At 41.2% G+C, this 20,157-nt stretch overlaps 1 pseudogene; it reads right to left on the bottom strand.

The window, feature by feature from the left end:
* LOC149525377 (uncharacterized) overlaps positions 1 to 19,337 on the bottom strand; it is a 67,771-nt pseudogene extending 48,434 nt beyond the window's left edge.
* Positions 19,338 to 20,157: the final 820 nt, after the last annotated feature.

Below are 20,157 nucleotides of genomic sequence, written 5' to 3'. Positions count from 1 at the left end.
AATATTCCCAACATATGCCCATTGTGTGTGTGTGTGTGTGTGTGTGTGTGTGTGTGTGTGTGTGTGTGTGTGTGTGAAGTTCCCCCCCTCACCCCTGAAAATCCACTGTAACTAGACTTGAAGTGAATCTATCTGCATGATCTTTTACAGGCTGGCAGACCAGGTTCTTTAGTTTTCATGTAATCATCTTCTTGTGCTATTCTTAACACTACTTTTAATTAGATCCCTTGAACCTTAGCAGGTGGTTTGGGAATTTCATGCAGACCAGGTTGCAACAACCTTCAGCCTGTCAGAAGCAGGAGAAAAAGAAGAGAGTCTGGAGCTTTGTGCTATTCAGGATTCTGGAGCAGAAAGGCTGACCTAAGGAATGGCTCCTCAGAGGATCCTTGTGCACAGGGCTTGGCCAATGGTTGCCAAGAAAATGCCTCACCTCAAACAGGAACTGAGTTTAAAGAGGGAGGGGGTGGTACAGGTAACCATTTATTGTCACTTTAAGAGCTATAAACCAATGATCAATACACCCTTTTGCGATAAGCAAAGTACAGTAAAATCTTTGACAGGTGGTGAGATGTAGACATATAGAAGTCAAGTGATTGCCAAGCCCACAGAGGAAACTATCAGCAGAGCTAAGTCTAGAAATGCCACCCATCCATATCAGGAAGGGGAAAATTGATAGGGCTGAAAGGGGGACAGTCCCCATAGCATGGGAGGGAGACACTTGCTGAGGGACAATAGGTAGGCCCTGTGGTAGTCTCTGGCACCCATTGGCTTGCTGGAGGAAAGGGACACTGGCTGGACAGCATTCCCATGTGCCCAGCATTTAACCTAGCACAGGGGCCATGCTCAGCCTCTTTTGGCCCTGTTCCAGCAGCCCACCCTACCCACCTGACCTAGGAATGGGAACCCAGCCTGACAGAGGTTGTGGAGCTGATTGCCTGCCCCTGCAAGTCACAATGGGTGAGCTGAAAATATAGAATCCTAGAACACTAGAACTGGAAGGGACCTCGAGAGGTCATCGAGTCCAGTCCCCTGCCCTCATGGCAGGACCATGCACCTCCACCCCTCTGCCCACCCTGGGATGTCTGTATAGCCTGCTCTTAAATATCTCCAGCGATGGAGATTCCACAACCTCCCAAGGCAATTTAATTCAGTGTTCAACCACCCTGACAGTTAGGAAGTTTTTCCTAATGTCCAATTTAAACCTCCCTTGCTTCAGTTTAAGCCTATTGCTTCTTGTCCTATCTTCAGAGGCCAAGGAGAACAATTTTTCTCCCTCCCTCCCCCTTGTAACACCCTTTTAGGTACTTAATATCAACTCTTATGTCCCCTCTCAGGCTACGTCTATACTACGAGCCTCTTGCGGAAGAGCAAATGCAAATGGAGCACTCATTTGCATATGTTGCACTCTCATTTGCATGTCCTCTTCCTTTCCCTTTTGTGCAAGAGGAAAAACTGTGTGTAGACGGCGCCGTTTTGTGAAAAAAAAGCCCCTTTTGTGCAACAGCCGTTCTTCCTCAGAAAATGAGTCCCAGCCAGCTCAGCCTGGAGCTGCTGTGGCGGAAGAGAGAAACCTCCCACCTGGCCCCAAGCTGCTGCAGTGGGAAAGGAAATGGGGTCGTCTTCTCTCCTCTCGGAACCCCAAGCTCTCAGCCCCAGCCTCAATCCAGAGGCCTCACCCTCAGCTAGAGCCTGCACTCTAAACGCTATAACCCAACCCTGAGTCCCCTCTCAAACAGCGAACCCCCACGGCCCCACCCACTACACACGGCATCCATGTGCAGAGTGAATATGTGCAGCAATACAGAGGTGATTTGTCAAACATCATCTTCATATCAGTGTACATAAAAAATTCATTCCACACATAGATGTAAAAAATTAAAGGGAACATTGCTTGCAGCCAGTTTCCAGTGCGGTTAAGAGGTAAAAGTCCTGAAATTTTCATGATTGGCCTTGGGCTCATGTGGCCTTTGCCAAGTGACATCAAACTTTGTTAGGGTGACCAGATGTCCCTTTTTAAAAAGGTATAGACCCATATTTAAGCCTTACTGTAGATGTCCTTACTTTTTTCTTAAAAACATATTTATTAAAAACAATGTCTTGTATTTTCTGCTTCCCTCATCAGTACAGGCAGATCCTGCCACTGGCTGGATCCCTGCTTGCCAGCCATCCAGCCATCAGGGGTGGAGCAAAGATGCAGCAGATGGGGCTGGCTACTTCCTCTGCTGGTCCTGCATGCAGTCCCCATCCCAGCTCTCAGCCAGCATAGCCCTTCCCCATCCCTTTTCCAGCCAGCACTGGCTATGTGCTGCAAGCTGCAGTGGCTGGCGAGTATGGCCAGGTGCCAGGCAGCAACTGTTGTGTGACCCTGCATTCCTCCCACCCACATGTTGTCTCGGCAGGTGTGGTGCTAGGTACCAGGAGAGATGGGTCCATCCCAGGAGCCCAGCCAAGCATGGAGGGAGGAGAGTACTGGGCAGGAAGGATCAGATCCATCAGTCATCCTGCTCCTGTCCCATGGGAGAGAGGCATATGGGCATTTGTGTGTCACCTGTAGGTAGGGGAGAGTGTAGGTGTGTGTAAATCAGCCCTCCCCATGTGAACTCTAAAGCCTTAATGATAAGAAGATAAATACAAAGAAGCCAGCTACATAGTATTTCTTTTTAACTAGGGCTCAATCAACTCGACGTAAATTTGATCATTTGCATGATTGATTGTCATTCAGCTTGCTTGAATAAAAGTAATTTAACCAGGAGTCACATATTCAGGATAGGGAAATATGGTCACCTTACACCATGATATTCCAGGTATAAGGTTATATTGGTGATGGGTGGATAGTGTCCGTTCCTTGTGCTAAAAGTTTATTAAAAGTTGTGACCTGCCGCTTAACTCCATGCTTGTGTCTCTCCTCATTTGCCCCTATGGCCACATGAATAAGGGAGTTGCTGGCACCTTGCCATATGAAGCATTCGTGTTGACTCATATCCCATAATAGTATTGGCAAAGTATAAGGGCTATTGAGAATAGTTGAGCGCTCTCAGATAAGATCCTCCCTTGAATGACATCTGTTAGCAGATACGTATTTTATAATATTGTGTTACCGGTTTTGTTGTTTGCCTTGCTGATTTTTTTTAAAGTCTGATGAAAGCAGCTTTGTATGTTCTGGCTTTTTTATTTTCATTTGTTTTCAAGGCCTGAGTTTGTTTTTGTGAGCCTGTTGCTTTGTTTTAAAAGTCTTGTTTGTTCTTGTGATGATGTTTGAGATAGCCCCGTGGAATTTATATTGGATGAAGGCATTAAGATTTTTTGTCCCTCGATGAACTCTGTAGCTTTCACACATCTTATACTCTCTTTCTGAGAGTATACAGATCTTTGTGCCTCAAGGAGATTGTCTTTAAAAAATCAAAACCATCTCTTGGCACAGAAGACAGTGTTTGTCACCATACAGTCAAGGATTTTTATAAGATCTTCATACCATACATATTCTGATTATCTGGAGTTAAGTACTGTATAACAATCGTATTAAATTTCAGCCATAAACTCTAAAGGCATGTAAATATGTTATGCAGAAGGTCTTGCTTGAATTCTGGGATTATTGTCAAAAAGTGTGGCTGAGTTGCAGACAAGCCATGAAAAATTGCAGAAAAGTAATAATGGACCCTATTATTTGTGGTAATAATTATCTGCTCTTGGCTGCATGGGACTAAGAGCAGAGGCTCCTGCTGTCAAAACTGCAGTAGAAACCTAATATTGTGGAATGCGCAATTCCTGCAGAACAGCAAGTTAACTGTGCATAAGTGAGGCCTACTTAGGTCATCCTAATAACTTTAACTTTGCTGACCAGGAAGGGAAAGAAAACAGTAATCCTTTATTAGGCCTTTAAAAATTCGTTTAATGTATTTGGAACCACAAACTCTACAAGGCCTTACTAGTAATTGTATGGTTATTGAATGGGGTCATAAGAGGGCAGTGTTAAGGTTGTTTGGAAATGCTAACCCTGTCATTGATCATATCTGGGTTTCTTTTAAGTTTAACCTTAACTCTGAATATATTTTTTTTAGTTGGATGGGAAAGATGTAATTGTATTTTACCCTAATTCACTGATAATGATATCAAACTTAACTCCATCTTGACATAGTTTAGAAGTAGGAAAAGTTACTAAACTGCTCTCTGTCTCACACATGCTGGATTGATTCCACTGAGGGGATGTATTGGATAATAAAGGGCTATTATATTTGATCTCAACCTAAAGGCCAAGAGGTAGCTTCACTGGAAGATACTACCACGGTACATAAGAATGCAAATCCAGTTTTTACTTTTTCCTTCCTTTACTCCAGTTCTTTTATACAAAGTCTTGCAATCGCTCACAGAAGTTGCTCTTTGAGCATATTTCCTCCTTTATTCCTCCTTGGTTTCAATTTGCCCCCCTCCCCAAGACGATTCTGAAAAAGGATTGGTAGGTCACAGAACTGCTTTTTCCTCCCTAATTTGCATGTTGATCAGTTTAGCTAGCTTACTGAATACACTATCCTTTCCTGATAATACTTGTATGACACTGAGAGCAGATAAGGTGTATCTGAAAAAATAGGTTTCTCTTTATAGTAAATGGGTGGGGATTATGAAAATGTCAACCTCGATTAGGCAAATGTTTGTCCTTTCTCCTTTCTTCCACTAGGAACTGTTAAAACTGTGTCAAAGATTTTTAAAGCGTGAAAGCTGTTTAGCTAAAATGGGAAATTCTACTGGCGAGCTTTATCTGTTAGTGTTCTACTTCTGGATGAGCTTTAGAAACTGGTTTCTGGATTTCACGCTTACATAGGTAAGGCTATACTCCTGTGTTTGTGCGTGTGTGCATGTGTGTATATATATATATATATAAAATATATATAACTACTCTAACTTTTGGGGGCAGGGCTATAAAAATGAATGAGCTTCACAATATTTTTACTGCTTTCCCCTAACCTTTATTAAAACCATGCTTGTCTTACACATATATTTTAGATATCCCACAGCTATCTGAAAAGTGTTGCCAAGACAAAATACCTTTTGAAAGACCACATTTTTTGTTACTCTAATAGCGTGTTATGCATCTACCACAATATGAGATGGGAATGACAGATTCACTAGAGATCTCATGTGCTGTCAACTAATTTATGTCTATGGGACATTGTTGCTATTGTTTCTATCTTAGTTCTCTTTGGGCATGTTTATACTGCAGGGCAAAATTGCATCAATTGCGTAGCTGAAGTTGAAATAGCTTAATTCGGCTTTTGGCACTATCTATATATCAGGAAGTTGAAGGAAGAATTCTCTTCCTTTGACTTCCCTTACTCCTCATGAAATGAGGGATACAGGAGTTGAAGTATGAAGTCCTCCATCTCGACATTATTTTGAAATAATGGTTTGCCTACACTAGAGAGTTATTTTGAAATAAGTTATTTTGAAATAATAACTCTTGAAATAATTTTGAAGTAGCACTATTCCTTTTCACAAGCAGGAGTTATTATTTAAAAATAACAGGCTTGGTAGCGTGGATTCATGCTTTGTTATTTAGAAACAAGGGGAGTTATTTTGATATGGCTCTCGAGTGTAGACGTGACCTAGATGTACTTTTTTTTTCTTATTTTCCAATCAGGCCTTACTCAAACAAATTCTCATTGACATTGACAGATATGCGACTGAGGCTATGTCTAGACTGCAGGCTTCTTTCGAAAGAAGCTTTTCCGGAAGAGATCTTCCGAAAAAACTTCTTTCGAAAGAGAGCGTCCACACTGCCAAAGCACATCAAAAAAGCGATCTGCTTTTTTGACAGATAGTGTCCACACTGAATGGATGCTATCTCTCATGTAAGCTGTGATTACTATTAGTGGAGTGGCCACCAGGGCACCTGTGCTTTTTCCTTTTTCTTCTTCTATCGAAAGAACTCCCTCTTCTCCATCCACACATGCCTTTTTCCGAAAGAGCTCTTTCAGAAAAGGCGTTCTTTTTCATAGAAAGAGGTTTACCAATGTCAGAAAAACCCTTCTGTTCGTTTGATTTTTTTTTTAAGAATGTGATTGCAGTGTGGACATGAGGTTTTTTTGGAAAACTGGCCATATTTAAAAAAAAACAACTCTGTAGTAGACATACCCTGAGAGATGTCAATAATATGGAAGCAAAACTGATTATATTATAGATATCAAAACAGAGAATAAAATCAGTGCCCTAAAAATTATATATAGCTATATATAGTTCTTAGGACATGCAGGGCCTGATGCTGTTAAATTTACTGCAGTGAGCATCTTTTCATTGACTTCGGTAGGCTTTGGATCACGCTGGTAGTCTCATAAAAAAATGGAATGATTAAGAGAAAAATCCTATCTACTTCCTTACTTGCATATACAAGAGCCCTTAAGATGATTAGAAATTTGATCTCTGAGGAGGAAGAGGGAAGGTGCTTGTTAAATATTAAAGAGAACAAATCTACCAAATAACTCTAGTATTTAACATCTGATTCTGCTGCTCTTATTCACATGGAATAAGCAATTAGTCCACAGACTGAGAATGCTGATAACCTTACAAAGAAAGAAAAGCATTTTGTTCCACCTGCTCTCATTGCAGCCAGTAGGGCTGCTTGTGGACTAGGGTGCATGAGTAAAGTTATCAGAATCAGGCCCAATATGAGTAAAGATGGCAGAATCTAAGTGTACCTTTCCTGCCTAATTCCATTTGGACGCCGACCCTAAATAGTGATATTCACATAGTCAATGCTGATTTTGTACTGGGATATAAATCAGTGTTTGCATGCAGTGGAGAAGTGGGAACAGACATTGGCAAGGAAATAAAATAGCTTCCAAAAGTTTATTATTACAAATTTTAATTAATGAAAAAATATTTTAAAGTTATGTTTTACTCTGAAAAGCAGCCCTATTAAAATTACATTGAGAGTTTTACATTTATCTTACAGTACTTTCTGGATTAAATCTTATTTTCCAGTTCTTTGAATTCAGGTAGGGCTCTAAGGGTATGTCTAGAATACAGAGTTTTGTTGAAAAAAGTGGACTTTTGTCGACAAAACTATACCTGCATCTACACTACCGCTGAGTTCTGTCGATATAACGTTGACAGAACTCGGCAGTTTTGTCGACGGCGATAAACCTCATTCTATGAGGAATAACGCCTTTTGTCGACAGAGTTCTGTCAACAGAAGGTATTATTGCATCTACACTGTCCTTTGCGTCTACACTGTCATGTCGACAAAGCGGCTTGCTTTATTGACAGAACTGGATGTTGTCTAGACGCTCTTTGTCAACAGAAGCTTTGTTGGCAGGATCTGTTGACAAAGCTTCTGTCGACATAAGCCTTTAGTCTAGACGTACCCCCCAAGAGTCAAATGGGGTTCTTTCCATCTCAGATAGCACTACAAATAAAAGTAGCAGGCCAAATCTTCAGGGGGTGTAAATGTGTTTAGCTTCAATGAAGTCCAATGAAACATCAGTGATTTTATACCAGTTGGCAACATGTCTCTCTGCATATAGAATTGAACAAGTGTGTTGATTTCAGGACTAACAGAATTAAACGTTTTTTGTCACTTAAGTAAGTGGTTATATCACTGAACATACAGGGAAATGACCTATTGAGGGGAGGAGCTAGACTGGGGTGGGCAAATACTGGCCTGGGGGCTGGATTTGGTTCACCAGGGTTAGCCCTTGCCATGCCACTGCCGCTATATTTACCAACACCTCTGCTGGTAGAGGCATTTGCAGCTCCCGTTGGCCACAGATTGCCATTCCCAGCCAATGGGAGCTGTGTTAATGGTGAATCACTGCTATATTATTGCCCAGCCTGGATCTAGACCGAAGTTATTTCAGAGGTGTTGGGGTAATACCTCTCTCAACAGATTATCCATTTCGTTTAGCTCACTTGCCATGCTACTGCCATGTTACTGTCTGTGTTATATATGCCATTAAAAAAATGCCTGCAGCAGCATTTCAAAATTAATTTCATAGTAGTGAAAAAAAGGAGAGACAGGAAAGCAGTCTGCTCATGGGGAAGAAATATTGGAACTGAAAAGTTTAAGTAAGAGCCTAATACATTTTCAAATCCTTATGTTAGCAGGCCTGGTTCTGCATTTATGGACCACAGTTAACACTTTCCTATGTAGCTCATGAAAAATTGGCAAGTTTACTTCATTATCCTTCCCTGTCCCTGCTATAGGGTATACCTCAAATGCCGAAAACGCTGGAGTAGACATGCCTGCTAGGCCCAGCTGTGCATCCTGGGGGTGACAGCTCTGCTGCAATGCCTCCGGGGAAAATGGGGAAGCATTGTGCAATACTGACCTCCATGACAAGCAGGGGACTGCTTTGCCCTTGTATAGAGCCTGCCTTCCTCTGCTGTCTTGTCCTGATTTGTGGGGCAATGCGGAGGGAAAGGAGGGCCATGTCCCCTTTGTACTGTTGTGTTCCCTGGAAGCGTAGGGACAGAGTTATCTCCCCTGAGTGCAGTGACTAGTTGTGCAAGCTTTACTCAGGCCACCCAAGGGTGGAGTAAGGGTCTCTGGGTCCCTTCCCTCCCTGTTTCTCAACTACACAGTGTGCTCTCCTAAGGGCTTGGCAGACTCTGTCATACTGAGGGAAAGTTATCACTAGGGCAGAAGTAGGGGTAGAAGTAGGGGCAGAAGACTGGTTTTATGGGGAGAAGGTCTTGATAAGAGTCATTGAACCAAACTGTAATCCTGTTTACAGTGGAGCTCACTTCAAGCTGGGTGGATGGCAGCACCCCTAGTTCCAAGGGCTAGGAGGTGCCTTAAAATGGGCACTAGAGTATGAGAAAGTCTCAGTCTGCAAATGCTAAGCACCTCCTGAAAATGGCACTCAGCATCTCATAAGGGGCATTCAACAGCTCTTTGGATCTGACTCTAAGTGAATTTTTCTGTATCCAGTAGATGTTCACATGTGAGAACTGGGCAGCGCTGAGCCCAAAGGAAGAGGTCAGATAGAAAATAAACAAACAAAAACTCCAACCCTTTTGCAAAGCCTCCTCCTTTCTATTTTCTCACGGTGTTTGCTCAGCTATACAAGAGTGCTTGACTTTAACTTTCTGTGAATATAGGTTTAAAAACACATGCCAAGCTAGGCCTGGTGCCAGCTCCCTGATTTAGAAGAAAATGAAAAGCAAAATACATCTGGATTGGGCAGAAAGGGATATTGGGTCTGATCCTCCTCTTATTCACACCACTATAAATGAAGTAAATCTACTTAAGTGACTGGAATTACTCTGATGTAAAATTGGTATCAGTAATAGGAGAATAAGGCACACTTGTTTATATATGCCAAGTAATTCTCTCCTCACTCCTCTGTACTTTCTTCCAGGTCAAATTTTCAGCAGCCTTTCTAGGCTGCATGAGAGAACCCACTTGTTGCAGATAGTGGTGGTCTAGATTAATTTGTGGTACCAGGGATTGTGCCTTTAGGGTCTAAGCTTCTCAAACAGAACATCACACAGTAAGTGGGCAGTTTGGCCTGAGTCAATATGGAACTCCTAATCCAACATGGCAGTAGGGATCCTATTCTCTCCTGGCTTATTCATGAAAACTGAAATACTGACTTCTGGTCATGGATCTAGACACACATTTTGTCCAGATCAGGACGTCTGTGCCTGTCACCTGGTCAATTTCTAGTTCTAGTAATTACATTCTACCTCCCTGTATCTCCTTTGGAGTTTCACATGTACACAATGTCAATTCACAGGGCCATGGCCAAACAGGATTATGGATTCATTTCAAGACAGAGTCAGTTAGGGATAGTTGCTTTTATTAATCTCACTACGTCACTACTACTACAGGTTTAATACTGCCAGATGGTTTCACAGCTACTGCAAAGTAATATGTCAATAAGCATAGGCAGAGCTATGCATAAACGAGAGTAACAGGCACTTGGAAATGCTTATGCCCATTCAGTCTGCGAGGAATCCCATTTCTGTCACCTTGCACTAGGCCGCAGTTGGTGTGGCTCCAGCTGGGGGGGAATCCAGGGCACCTGCCGAGGTCTAGATCCTTGGTGAGACTCACGTGGCACGGGACTCCCTACACTAGTTATACTACAGGGCTGTGTCTACACTGTCATGAATTTCCGGAACTGCTTAAAATGGAATACTATTCCGTTTTAAGTTTTTCCGGAAAAGGAGCGTCTACATTGGCAGGCTGCTTTTCCGGAAAAGCCCTTTTTCCATAAAAGCATCTGTGGCCAACGTAGACGCGCTTTTCCAGAAAAGAGCCCCGATCGTCATTTTCGCGATCGGGGCTTTTTTCCGGAAAAGACTACTGGGCTGTCTACACTGGCCCTTTTCCGGAACAGTGTTCTGGAATAAGGACTTATGCCTGAGCGGGAGCAGAATAGTTTTTCTGGAATAGCGGCTGATTTTGTACAGTAGAGCATCGTTGCTTTTCCGGAAATTCAAGGGCCAGTGTAGACAGCTCGCAGCTTATTCTGGAAAAGCGGCTGATTTTCCAGAATAAGTGGCCCAGTGTAGACACAGCCCAGTTGTTTACAGGTGTGTGCGTACTGGCTCAACGCCATTCTTGTCACTTTTATGAGCTGAGACCGAGGTCAAACTTGTTTACCACTTAGTAGTTTCCCAGCTCAAGGCATGAATCATAGAATCATAGAATACTACGACTGGAAGGGACCTCGAGAGGTCATCGAATCCAGTCCCCTGTCCTCATGGCAGGACCAAATACTGTCTAGACCATTCCTGATAGACATTTATCTAACCTGCTCTTAAATATCTCCACAGATGGGGATTCCCCAACCTCCTGGAATATTTATTCGTGTTTGACTACCCTGACAGTTAGGAACTTTTTCCTAATGTCCATCCTAAACCTCCCTTGCTGCAGTTTAAGCCCATTGCTTCTTGTTCTATCCTCAGAGGCCAAGATGAACAAGTTTTCTCCCTCCTTCTTATGACACCCTTTTAGATACCTGAAAACTGCTATCATTTCTCCCCTCAGTCTTCTCTTTTCTAAACTAAACAAACCCAATTCTTTCAGCCTTCCTTCATAGGTCATGTTCTCTAGACCTTTAACCATTCTTGTTGCTCTTCTCTGGCCCCTCTCCAAATCTTTCTTGAAATGCAGTGCCCAGAACTGGACACAATACTCCAACTGAGGCCTAACCAGCGCAGAGTGGAGCGGAAGAATGGCTTCTCGTTTCTTGCTCACAGCACACCTGTTAATGCATCCCAGAATCGTGTTTGCTTTTTTTGCAACAGCATCACGCTGCTGACTCATATTCAGCTTGTGGTCCACTATAACCCCTAGATCCCTTTCTGCCGTACTCCTTCCTAGACAGTCGCTTGCCATTCTGTATGTGTGAAACTGATTGCTCCTTCCTAAGTGGAGCACTTTGCATTTGTCTTAATTAAACTTCATCCTGTTTTCCTCAGACCATTTCTCCAGTTTGTCCAAATCATTTTGAATTATGACCCTATCCTCCAGAGCAGTCGCAAGCCCTCCCAGCTTGGTATCATCTGTAAACTTAATAAGTGTACTTTCTATGCCAATATCTAAATCGTTGATGAAGATATTGAACAGAGCCAGTCCAAAAACAGACTCCCCCCCCACCATGGGTTAGAGCTGATAAAGCCCTGCTGATGTTTGTGCTTGCGGGCCCCAGGCTATGCTAAGCTGGGTACAGCAGGGATGGAAATTTCCATCCCAGAGCTGGTAAGCAGGACCCACATATGACTTTTTATGTGATACACAACAGTCTTCATCATCTGCCCTAAATTGTGATGTAGTCTTGCTCCACATTCTGAATCAGCTGTTCTGGATTCTGCATAGCTCTGGTGTGGTACCAGTTTCTGTATCTGAGAGGGAAAGAAGGAACCTCCTTTGACTTGCATGGCACATGTGAAGCTTGGGCAGAATTGTGGTCCTAATTACTCCTCGGGGGCAGGGGGAGTTCCTCAGATGGTAAGGGAAGGGGTGGAGGTGAGACAGCCATGGCTCTGCCCTCCTCACTCCATCCATGTTGGCAAAGCTGCCTAGCCATGAAAATGCTGCTGCCATTAAAGTGATGTAGGAGTCTGTGTGCTCCACTAGACATTGGAGGGCTTAGGGGATGTCCTTACTGTCTGCTTTCTTTGAGGTGATCTTACAGCTCTGTTTCCAGCACACAGATAACACAATCCAACCCAACTGACTAAACAGAATTTCTCACCAAATGCTTGTATAAAATTCCCTTGAAAACTGTATCTGAACCTTTGGAATGAGAAACCCTTCGTAGGTTCTTCGATAACTGTTGTGGCTTGACAAAATTGGGGCCCAGTTATGCTCCTGCTGAAATCAATGAGAATTTGGCTATTGGAGCAAAACTGGGTCATTCGTATTTGGTATCATATGAAATAAAAATTATATGCTGGACCTAATGACTATAATAATGGCTAAATTTTAGTTGATAAACAGAATTACTAGTGATCAGTTATCTGCCATTCCTTTGGGATTCAAATGACAGTTTTTTACTTTCCTATTTACTACAGCCATTCTGATTGGATCCCTGTAGTTCATTTTCAGGAGATTTTGCATTTTTATTCTTGTAGCTTGTACAGCATCTTGCACCATGGAGTCTAGGTCTTTGTCCATTTAGGGCATGGGCAGGCAAATTCTAGCTCATGAGCCTGCACAAATGGTGATCCATGGCCAACTAGAGCTGAGATCTCTTGATACCTGTAGAGGTGCAGGTAGCCAGGTACTAATCCCTCTAAGCTGCACAGTGGCACAGTTTCATTAGTGATTAAACAGCCCCGCCCAGTCAGTCAGCTCCATGCAGGGAGCCCTGAGACACTGACTGGGTGAGGCAGATTAATCACCTGTGAAGCTGTGCTGTTGCACAGCTTAGAGGGAACACTGCTGGTGGGCCACCATTTATTATTGCTCACCCCGGTCTAGGACTCCTAGGCTTAATGGTAATATCAATAACAAACAATAGTAATAAGTACCACTTTGCCACTTTCATTTCCATTCCAGTATTGATAGAAATCTGGTACTTTGAAAATATCAAATGATTTATACCACCTTGGTGCCAAAGTAGCTACAAAATTGGAATAAAACCAAAGCTACATTCCAAAACCAGGTATCAATAGAAATGTCATTTACTACTTACAAGTACATAAGCACTAATGGATGTACCTTTTACTTAAGAATATGAAACCTAAATCCTTTATTTTGAGTTTAGCATTCTAAGTACCAATGCTGATCTGCGGGTCGGGCTATTTTTACTTGTGATCTTTTATATGAACGTTACACAGGCGCTCTGCATCCTGAATATCAAGTTCTGTATCCTTCATTGCTTGTGATTGTTTGCAATGCAAATGGGAGGGTTTGTATCAAAGAGAACCATATCCATGGTAACCAAATGAAGACAAGTTTGCATTGCTTCCTTAGTGAAATGTAATCCTTCCCTTTGTGCCTGTGCCAAAGGGTCACATTGTGTTAAAGGGACAGGAATACATTTCTTAAACGTAAAGGCAAGTAAAGCCGTTTCTGCTTTTGTATTGATCTCAGTTAACTCTCACACACACCCGTCACTCTGATTTTTTTAAGTCTTCTAATCATTACAACCTAGACTAGACATTTTCCTACTTTCCTTTGGCTGGAAGGGTAAGCAAACAATCGTCCATCTTAACTATCAATTCAAACACCACTTGTTGGCAAATAGCCTTTCTTGGCCCTTCATGTTGTGGTTTTTGTTTTGTTTTTTGTTTAATGGGGACTAAGGAGCTGGCCCATGAGCATAAGATCTTGTATTTGGGCTTTTCAGTCTTTGGGTATCTAGCACAGCAAAGATGTAGAAGCATCCAGACACCAATTCCATTTTATAAACAGATGGAGCAAGCAGCACAGGTTAGATTGCAGCTAACTGTTTTTATATACTGCAAAATGTGTTCTGTTCTTCCAATTTAATGAAAAATGCTGTTTTGTTCTTATTTTTTTCTGGTTTAAATTCCAGTTAAAAGAACTGTACCCTTGATTTTGCTTTTTCCCAGCCTTGTAGATTGTAGTTGTCTGCCCAAGAAATGTTATTAATGACAGCATTGGAATCCGGTCAAATGGAATGAATTCTACACTTTTTAGGTTGTTGCTTTTTTAATACTTGCTGCAACTTTAATACTTGTTGCACTTAACAAGTTGCAGCAAGTGTCATGGATTATGAGCTATGTGCTGAATTTTCAAGCTTTTCCTTTTACAACAATATTGAAGGCATTTAAAAGTCAATTATTTCTCTCCTTTTTTTCTATATAGTTTTGCATTGTGCTTAAAATGGATTTGGAGGGGAGTGTCTGCCGTGGGTTCTTATTAGCTGCTGTTCTCAGTCTTCTCAATTAAAAGTTAAATCATTATGATATGATTCAGCTTCTGACATAAAATTGATTAACAAAGAGCTGCATTAGTTGTCTTAGATTACACTTGTACCTCTACTTTGATAAGAACAAGAGTGAAATCATGGCCTACTGAAGTCAATAGAAGTTTTGCAATTCACTTTACTGTGACCTGACCCAAGATTTTTATCTACAATATCATGATAAATATAAGGCATTATTTGAATTTTTTCCATTTTAGTATCTGCTGTATTTTTTAAAGTTTTCTGTTTTATAATATGGAATTATTTCTTATTATTGTAGCACGAAGTATATAATATTTTACACTTCTACAGAAGCATTCACATGGGGATTTCAATACATTTATCAAACAATTAATTTAGCCTCACAATGTCTCTGTAAAATAGTTTTGCATATATGGAGAAATCAGGACACAGAGGACTAGATTCAGAAAAAGATGTATACATCTAACTACCACGTGCACTGCCTAAATCACAGAATTAGACCCCCCACTAGGAATCACAGAGCTCCATAGTTGGCTCCCCCTGAATCTTGTAGGTGCCTAAATTCCATGGCCTATGCTGTCTAGAATGTGGAAATTTTGCTAGATTGGCTGCTGTCACAAGATTTTCACCCTTTTGATTTTTCAGGAATTTAAATCTGAAACCCGCTTCTTCAAATTTGGTGGAGGGACACCTAAATTTGAGATTTCAGTGCAATCCCATCTCTAGGGCTACATTTTTACAAGTTCTGCACAGATACCCGGGGAAGGGGAAAGAGGATGTAAGAAATCCCCTGCGCCCGCCTGGGACTGGTCACTGCTGGGGTTTACCTCCCTGGATCTGGCAAGGTGTTGATAGAGGAAAGTTACCATGGTTGTGTTCTCCCTCTGCTTCTGAGGTTGTGTATCCCCCTGTAGTCTTTCTTCTTTTTATTGGGTTATATATATTGTGCTCCATTCACCTGAAGGAATAATATGATGAAAGTAGAGAAGACTCAGGATAATTGACATGATTTTGTTCTACAAATACTTTCAAAGTCATAATAGGAAAGGCTGCCTTTGTAGGGTTTTTTCTCTTTTTAAAATTCTTTCTACATGGAAGGGATCGGTTTCAAACTATATGTAACATTCCACTTACAACATTCCAGGATATACAGAACTTGTTGTGATCCTGACATATATGTCTGAAAATAGCATTGGCTTTTTTTCCCCACAGTGGTGTTGGAGAGTAACAGTATAGCTAGTTTGCTGGGTTCCTACATAAATCATTCTGGCCCCCCAAAACATGCTCAAGTGCTTTGCTGAATTACTAATGTGTTCAAAGTTAAGCCTGGCCTTAAGTTCTTAGCTGAACTGGAATGTCAGTGACTTGCTGCTATCTTCTAATCCGTATCTGCGTGATGTATGTCACTTTCCTAGGAACTTGGCATTACATTTTATTAATACTAATTTTCATTGTGCGCAAGCCACCGTGTTGCTCTAGTGCTGTAGTTTGTTTCTGTCCGCTTGTTTTTTTATGCAGACCTCTCCTTTTGACTGTTATCGGTTGATTGGATGATTATTAAATTCTATCCTTTCTCTGTACAGTCAATAAAAACATTAAATAATACCCATTCCAGAGCCTGATCCTTCTGGAACACTATTTTTTTGTTGGGAGATCTTTCCAGTCTATTGTCTGTCAACTAATTTCTATTTCATACCTGGCTTGTATTTATCTAATTCTGCTAAATGTTTGTTGATGTATACGAATCACCCACCAGAATGAATGTTGTGTGACGAAGGGAGATCAAGAGTAAATTGCTTTCTGTTAAATAATAATTTTTAAATCGTGGCAAGGAAAATAGAGTAACTAAGCACTAGCAACTTGAAGTAAGACCGATCATCCTGAAAACTTGCCATAAATTGTCTATATGTTATTTCAGATTTATTTACTTTTTGTATTTACGAACATGTACGTAGCTCATTCACAAAAGGCTTTAACTTCTACCTGTTGCCTTCTTGTGAATAGAACCGCCAAGATGTTCCCAATGTGTTATCTAATGGGAAAAATATACAGAATATGGAAGCTAGCCAGTCCTTCATTTCATCAACAGCTTTTCAGAGCTAAATTTGCTTCTGGAGATCTGTTAAATTAAAAAACACAGATGATGAGAGACTCTGGCACCCAAACTATGATCAAGAGGACACTCTTGTCTGAAAAGATGTACCTTATCAGATTACTCATTATGTATTAATTAATATGAAATCCAAAGAAGCTCTACCACTATCTATGAAAAAGAAATTAATGATGCTAACAATAATTAAAGCTAAAGGGAATTACCTCTTTGCATTTCCAGATAGCAGGCTTGATTCTCTGTTGCCCTGAACTTTGTGTAATCATTAACATTGGGGAAAGTGGATACCAGACTGGCTTTGGTAGTATATCGCATCCCTTTGCCCAGCTATAAAGGGCAATCAATACTAGGTTCAGGACAACGGACAATCAGGCCCACAGGCATAAATCCTGAAAATAAGCACACTGAGCAAAGCTATATCTGAAAGTTTGGCCTTCATCTCTGGACAATCTGTGCCACAGCATCTCACCCTCTGGTTCTGCAGGAAGAGGCAATGGTGAGAAAAACGAGCTCTCCTCTCCACATTGTATATGTACATCCTCTGTGTGACCCACTTCCCACTTTCACAGCATTTTTTGTGTGTGACAGGCATAGGACTCCACTTCTTTCTAGGCAGTAGTCCCTGTAGTCCCATATTTTCACTGTGAGCTCAGTAGTGAGGCAAGCAACGTAACTTTACATGAGTGTAAGGAGAAGTTGGATCTCCCCTCCTTATACAATGGCAGAGTCTCTACAGAGGTTGGGTCTGTAGGTTCAGGAGTAAGAGGGCATTGCATACCTCCTTCTCCTGCTTGCCTCCTCCACAAGAAGGCAAGCAGGGACAGAAAGGCATAGCTCTCTCCTTTACTCTTGTCTCCCTGCAATGTGTTGGCCAAAACTGCTCACAGAGAGAAGACCTCACACGTCCAGGCACTGCTGTGTTTCCCAGAAGAGAAAGGGAGATCATTCTGTGCTCCAGTGTCATTACTTCACATTATCGTCACTCAGAAGGAGAGACAAATGTTTTTGCTATGAGGAATATTTAATTTATTCCCCTGTAGAGTGTCAGGGCTGAGACTGCCCAGAAGGTATGATGAGTGCATGGGAGAAATGCTTCCTTTGTTCTCTTCTTCCCTCTCTACATTCCCTCCCTCCCATGTGCACACTAGGTCCTTCTCCATTGCCTACTATCATCTGGGCAAAAGGAGTTTGAAGGGACTAGACTCCCTCCAAGAAAAGGTTGGAGTGCACTGGCAATACAGCATGGGGAATCTCACTCTGGCACTGTCTGTACTAGGACTATTCTCCGCATAAATAGAGGACTTCACTCTCTAGTTCTTTCAGAAGCACTTGGGTCACCTGAGACAGGAGAGAATTCAATGAGTAGAACAGGTCATGTAAACTCATGTGCCATGAATGACTTGCCCAAGGTCATGTAGGAAGTCAGTGGTAGAGCCTGGAATTGACCCCAGGTATCCTGAGTTTCAACCCAATGCATCAATCCTCAAACCATTCCCTGCGGGAATGCACACCTCTGCCACTTGAGCTAAAGGATGATGATAGTGTGCAACAGCCAGGGTTTGTAAAATGTATTAAACGTGATATTCTTTTATCTGTTTTCTTAGCTCACAAACGTGCACTGTGGGATGGCTTCAGAGTCTTACTGTCATGGGACCAGCAGGAGCTTTGAAATGAACAAGAGGAATATTCTGTTATCTGCCAAAGCATCATGGATTCACCTGGATGAAGATTCTCTGACTCCAACTATAGTGGATAACCCTCCTCCTGATTCACAGCTGGGTCAGTGAGACCTGGGAATGGCATTCCTGGGATACTTAAAAGCCTATTATGATAAAGGATAATGGCATTTTTACTTGAACGGTAGTGACTGCACAAATGACAGTACTACTAAGGCACAGACTCCACTGGAAGTAAGATCAGGCTTATCATCACATGGCTACCTTGAAATAATCGTGTCATTTTACAATAATTCCATGGTAGATCATACGCAAACTCCAGTGGAAGCAATTATATGGTAATAAGCATTAATATTAGTTCATTATCTCCTAATATAACTCTGCTGATGCAAGTTATAAACAAGAATGTCACACCACTTTTCAATACCAAAGAGCCTTGTACATGGAGTATATGGACATACAATAAAAGCATTCATTTAATTTTTGCTGAGTTTGCCCAACAGCTATACTTTTCTGACCATCTCTCTTATTTATATTTTGGTGAAATATGTCTAACATCTGATAGCACACAAAGTTCCAGAGATGACTCTTCCAATGAACTTTTGCTCTGCTCCCCTAATTAATGAAAGACTCAGTTGTGACCACAAGACCATCTTTTAAACCCATGATTTATCTGAACAACAAGAAGCAAGAAAGCATAAATACATACCAGATTTTCACTCTAGCATTTTTAATGATTAAATAATTTTGAATTTTTCTGTTAGAGACTTTCTTTAACATTTTGGCTAAACCATAGGACTGACATTGAAGAGATCTGAGTTCCATTTCTGACTGCCACAGACTTCTTGTATGAGCGCTGTTTCTCTTTGCCTCAGTTTCCCTTCTTTCTCTAGCCTTTTCTCCATCTTGCCATTTAGATCATGCCAGGGACTGCCTAGCTAAGCAGACCTACATATAGAAAGAATTCAGGTTAATGAAATTACTGTCAGCCTTTCCTCTTAGAGCTTTTACAAATTCTGGAATTAATGGTACTGGGAAATCCAGCAATTCAGTCACATGGTAAATTGCTACAAACCAATTAGCAACTGTCACCAGTGGTCCTAATTCTTTTTTATTGTTATTTTTAGAAGATTCTAAAGAAGAAAATATTCGCCACTGGCTGGATTCTGGATTCTTGTAAGTGTTGGTCATGTTATCGAATAAGTATTTGATGCATCATCAAATTATACCTGTGCAATTATCGATTTCAACAGTAGAGCTGATCTGGAATTTTCTATTGAATGATTTCATGATGAACAAAACAAAATTGAACTGTTCTGCAGAAAAATTGAAATTTTCCACTGGAGAAAAATCACACTTAAATATTTGATTTTTGGGTGTCTTCCACATGTTTTGTTTTGAATCAGTTCAACTTTAAACTATAGTTCTTGTCATTGTGCATTGCCTCATGAAGAGTTTTAGTGCTCTTTTCCATTTTCTCTCATGGGTTGGGGCATATACATCCACTAATACAATATGGATAACTGTCTGATCAAGCTGTGTGATGCATTGTGAAAGTCACGTGGTTTACGTGGATCATGAGAGCTGTTCCTTGCAGAGGAAGTCTGGCTTATAGAAAAGAATAGGTACATCATATTCCATAATTACAGCTCTCATGAGATAATCCACTACACATTTTGGTTTCGGGGCTATTGAAATGTTTTCTTTCTATAGAAAATGGCAAAGCAAAATGGTATCAATATTTTCAAATCAACATGTCTCAAAATATTTTGTTCTATCACAAAAAAATAAGTTTTCAACATTTTATCCAATCTGTGATGAAAACAAATATTGGAATTTCCCATAGGACATAATTTCCGAATGTTGCTCTATTATAGCCAATAGCACTGTAGATATGGTGTTTCAATAACTAGCTCTAAATGCTGCCTCTTCATAGGCAAAATTGCATCAGGGCGGAGGTGGAGTGGCATAGCCTTAGGAACAGTATCTGGAAGCATGGTGAGGAGTATAA

The sequence above is a fragment of the Pelodiscus sinensis genome, chromosome 2, assembly GCF_052426305.1.
Source record: "Pelodiscus sinensis isolate ZL-2025 chromosome 2, ASM5242630v1, whole genome shotgun sequence".
Taxonomy (NCBI): Eukaryota; Metazoa; Chordata; order Testudines; family Trionychidae; genus Pelodiscus; species Pelodiscus sinensis.
The sequence above is the reverse complement of the archived record's forward strand: the minus strand, read 5'-3'. Positions and strand labels throughout refer to the sequence as shown.